The sequence below is a fragment of the Acanthopagrus latus genome, chromosome 9 (genome assembly GCF_904848185.1).
Source record: "Acanthopagrus latus isolate v.2019 chromosome 9, fAcaLat1.1, whole genome shotgun sequence".
Taxonomy (NCBI): domain Eukaryota; kingdom Metazoa; phylum Chordata; class Actinopteri; order Spariformes; family Sparidae; genus Acanthopagrus; species Acanthopagrus latus.
In genome coordinates, this window is record NC_051047.1 from 746,223 (window position 1) to 751,402 (window position 5,180).

The 5,180-nt window shown below is 38.8% G+C and overlaps 1 long non-coding RNA gene across 1 annotated transcript; it reads left to right on the forward strand.

Moving 5' to 3' along the window:
- The first annotated feature begins 1,841 nt into the window (after positions 1–1,841).
- Positions 1,842–4,876, forward strand: LOC119026149. The gene is made up of 3 exons (XR_005077055.1): positions 1,842–1,940; positions 4,202–4,266; positions 4,497–4,876. It is a non-coding gene; the product is annotated as an uncharacterized LOC119026149 (long non-coding RNA).
- The last annotated feature ends 304 nt before the right edge of the window (positions 4,877–5,180 follow it).

Genomic DNA, 5,180 nt, shown 5'->3' on the forward strand with positions numbered 1-5,180 from the left:
TGTATCCAAAAATGGAGTGATGATATTTTTTAAGTGTCTCCCTCACCCTCTCTTTCTCCAATTCATCATTAAATGCCTCCTCAATAATTTCTTTTCTTTTACACACAAGGTCACAGATCTCAGCTGTGAGGGAGATGCAGGCATCCATTTTCTTGGTAATTTCTGGGGTGGAAACGCAGTTGCGCCTAATAGGCTCATAATATTCACACACTGTGTCATGTTTGGTTTTTATGGTTTGTTGGACATTATCAAGGTCAAAATGCCTTCAGTTTCATTCTGGGGTCCCTTGCTGTTTGTCTCCAAGAGTTGTACGCCTTACTGAAGTTTTTTTCATATTGTTTAGCCTCTTCTTCCCGCAACTCTCGGCCCTTGTCTGTTACAGTTCTTTCACGGGAGCTGGACCTGGATGGTTGACCCTTGATGTTATCCACCCTTTGTGATTTAAGTGACAATTTGAATGCTTGTTTTTTTGTTACACAATCACAAAATCCTTGACAAAAAATACATCATAAACTGTAATCAAAATGAACACACAATTGTTGTAAGCATAAAAAAGTTATATTGCACTTTATTTGTCCATATGCGAAGGTTGTAGGCTGTGTCACCACCATTCAATAATAAAATAAGAGATACATTTATTAGAAAATGTTTAAACTCATTGTTAAAACTTAATCAACCAAAAATAAATCTAGACACCTCAAGGATAAAAAGTAATGGCCCAAAATTTGAGTTCCACATACCTCGTTCCACTTTACCAAGGGAGTTAATTGTTTGTAATGTTGTGCTGTTTGTAAAGCCATCTGCCTCCTAATAACTTAAAACAGACTGCAGCAACCTAATCAACATAAAGATGGTATGTGATTACAACACATGGTTCAAAGCAAACTTACTCGGAGTACCACAGTTAATCCAGGCAAAGGAGAGACTCAGCAGCACAGATGCAGCGCCAACCCAGCAGAGACAAAGGAGAAGGCGATTGAGATGCGCACAGGTGAGGATGCGCACAGAGAGAGGCTGAGGTGACAGCCCAAAACAATTTACTGTTGTTAACATTACCTTTTCTTTTCATCATCATTCATCTGATAACAGATGTCTCATGATTTTCATTTTAGTGCAATTGGTCTGTATTATTGATTCCCGTGATTTGGCTTATAAATTCCGATTCAGCCATTAGCTTACCTTCGTTGTAGCAGAGGTCTGCCGTGGTCCATTCAGCATTCATCGAGCTGCTAGCTCACTTCTGATGAAAGTGGCCACCCCAGGACCACAATGTGAAACTTGGTCATGTTAAGATTAAGAATATTACTACAATATTTAAGATTAAGCCATACACATATTATCAAAACTATTACAGAATAAAAAACTAACTGGATGCTTGGGTCTATAGTGCAGAGCTAATAAGATTTTTCTCTCTGGTTCTGGGTTCGTAGCTGTAACTCAACTCAGATAACTTAAGCAAATAACAAAACACTTGTAACTCATGTTACAGTTATTGATGTCATGACTCCTGTTTGTGTTGTTCTTTGTTTCTGGTTTTTGGGTTTTGATTCATGTCCTTTTTTCTATGTCTTGTGTTCTGTGTTTTGTTTTTTCCATGTCTTGTGTCTCATGTCTTGATTTTTCCATGCCCTCATGTGTCCTTTAAGTTCTCCTGTGTTCTCCCCTCTGGCTCCCTCTGTCTGTTGTCTTGTTCCCTCCTGATCTGTTCCTCTGTGCTCCTCCCCCTCATCATCACACCTGGCTTCCTTCCTCCTCTCTCCTCACCTGTGCCTTGTCATGTCATTAGTGTCTGTGTATTTAGTCTCTGTGTTTCCCCTCACTCTTTGTCTGGTCATCGGATTCTGTCTTGTATTCTGTTTGCTGTTCTCTGTTTCTTGATCCATGCTCCTGATTCATGTTCCTGATCCATGCTCCTGTCCATGCGCTTCTGTCCCGTTTTGGTATGTCTTGGTTTTGAGTTTTTCCATGTTTAAGTTGAACTTTGAATTTTTGCTTGAACTTTGTCTAGCTGTTTTCTGTTGCTACTTTGTCTTGCCCTTTAAGTTGTTACTTTGCTTTTTTGCCCTGTTTTGGTCTGTTTTGTTTTTGTAATCAGCTTTCAATAAAGCTCGCCTTTTGTTCATCCCCATCTCTGCCTCACGTGTCTACTGCGTTTGGGTCCACCTTTTCCCTTCCATAGTTTTCCCTTTTTCCCCAACCTGACAATTGAGACATCAGTGTAAGGATGGCTGATACAAATCAGTGTTTTCAAAGAAAGTTTTTTTTTTTATCAAACAATGACAGACAACAAGAATGTGTGTTTGTGTGTGAACAAGAAAAACAAAAAACCAGGGGCTGGTGAATCATGACATCGCAACCATGAAGAACCAAATGGAAAAAAAAAACTCAGGAGAAGGACCAGATTAGCAGCCAATTCGCAGACCATTAGCAGCAGCCACTGCCACCATCGTCAGCCGCCGTGACCACCAGCAGCCGCCGTCGTGACCTCAAGCAGCAGCCGCTTAAAATAAAGCGCAGTAGCCTACATGAAGTAATGACAGTAACCATGTTAAATTGACCACAGAACAGTACACAAAATTAAATGCAGCCAACAAAACATCACATATTAAAGGTAGTATATCCCCAAATTCAATGAAATATTTAATGAATTATTTATCACAAACGCCCCCTTATTTCTACAATTGCTAGCAGCTACAACACACATAAAACTGACTAATGATGTCTGACATGGTCAGGATCAGCAGATAAAAGCCAAAATAAATAAAACCCCTTAGTAATACATGTAAATCCGGCTTGTTAGTTACCAAACATCTTTAATATAAATGTTGCTAGCGATTCATTACTGGACTCTTACGTTACAGTGCAGTCTTTTTTATAAAGCGTTTATTTGCAGTGTAATTAATCTAATTAATGCATTAAACTGACAGCCCTAGATAATACATAAATTGCATTTTGACAGCATGGAAATGTTGGTGATTTGTTTTTAACTCTGTGTTTTGCTTCATAAGAGAAAATCTGATGTTTAAGAATGCCACTCTTCCGTTGACTCCAGTTGTTCACATGACCACAGAATTCAAAATGTTCACAAAAATTCAGTTTTTGAGATAAAATTCTGATATTTGCCAAACTTCATCAACAATGACTCCAAAATATTCTCATTTTTTCAGGAAGATTGAAAATGTATTTAGCAATTTGGTCTGGGCTCTAACTTCATTAATATAATAAAGTCCTTCTACTCAGACCCAATAGCCACAGTTAACACGGATAGCAGCCATCGGATAGCAGGCCATTAGCCTGCTATCCGATGGCTTCCCGGTGCGTAGGGGCTGCAGACAGGGGTGTCCCCTGTCACCTTTATTATTTATATTGTTTATTGAACCTTTGGCTGAGGTCATCAGAGCTAATCCTGATATATCTGGAGTTAGGGTAGGTGAAGAAAACCACATTATTTCCCTATTTGTAGATGATGTCCTTTTATATCTGAATAAACCTGAGAAATCAATTCCGGCGGTTTTACATACTATAGCCACATTCAGTGCCTTATCGGGTTATAAGATTAACCTTGGAAAATCAGTCGCTACGCCCTTTAATATTCCCCAGGATATGTCAATTCAATCTCCTTTTCAAATGTCCAGGAGGGGTTTCAAATATTTAGGCATCTTCGTCACCCCTGACTTAAACAACCTGTTTGAAACTAATTATTCACATCTAATTCAGAAGGTTAAAAATGATCTGACAAAATGGGCCTCCCTTCCAACCTCTTTCCTTGGGAGAATCAACACTATAAAAATGAATGTCCTCCCTCGATTGAACTATTTATTTCAAAATCTCCCGTGCCATTTAACCCCTGCCTTTTTTAAGTCACTGAATTCCCATATCTCTCGCTATATTTGGAATAACAAACATCCAAGAGTTAAGTTTTCTTTACTTACCAAGCCAAAAGACCTGGGAGGCTTGTCCCTGCCCAATTTAAACTGGAAAACACTAAAGTTCTGGCAAAGTCTCCTAAAGGACTGATTTCCAGGATTTATACTTCACTACTTTATTCTGATTCTTCTGGTTGTGACTCTCTGAAGTTGTTGTGGGAGCGTGATCTGGAGGTGACGTTTGCTCCTGTAGACTGGGACAAGATCTGCAGTGCGATTTTTCCTAAATGTACCTCAATCTCTATACATGAACAGAACTTTGCATTTTTTCACAGAGCTTACTACACTCCTGTTCGCCTCCGGAGAATGTTTCCTGACACTTCCAACCTTTGTTATAAATGTAAGACACACAAAGGTACATTTATCCATGTGTTTTGGTCATGTGACCACATCCAGACTTTCTGGAAGGGGGTTCACTCTGTAATCCAGGAGGTCACTGGTAAACAGCTCTTGCTGACTCCTTCTTTCTTTTTACTTAACTATGATGCTCCAGACAATTCTTTGGACACAGACACCAAATCTCTGTTGATAATTCTTTTGTTCCTGGCTAAAAAATGTATCTTGCTGCAGTGGTCAACTCCCAAGGTCCCCACGGTTGACATGTGGACATCACAGATTTCTGAACTTATTCCTCTCGAGAAGTTGACTCATGACCTCAATAACAAATCGGACATGTTTCGGAGGATCTGGGAACCACTGCACTCCTTCTTACAGAAGCTTTAACTCAGCATCTATCCCTGCAAGATGAGGACTGCCTGTTTTTTCTTTAATTTTTTCTTTAATTTATTCCATGTATGTGCTCTTCATTTACCTGTCTCCCTTTTTGTTTTTCTAAACATTTACTTATTTATTTACTTCACTCTATGCATATGCCTGGTGCAGCGCTCACTGTTGGTTCGGGGTGGGTTTTCCTTGTTTCTTTTTTTTTTTTTTTTCTTTCTTGTTGTGTCCTGTTTGTACTTATAAAACTGAAAAGCCAATAAAAAGAGTATTAAAAAAAAGAAAATGTATTTAGCAAGAATTTGACAATATATGTTTACAGTACTGTTTACAGTCAAACATTTTGATGAGCTGTAGGCTTAATTTTTGATGAATCAAAAATCCGAGAAACAAGTTTTGTGGAGGATGGTCTGAAGATGCTCTCTTGCAAGTTTGGTGACAATTGAACAAAAATTGTGGGGGGAGATAGGTTTTATAAGTTCCACAGGTTTTGAAAAAAACTGAGTGATGGACTTCATAATTTGTAATGAGTTT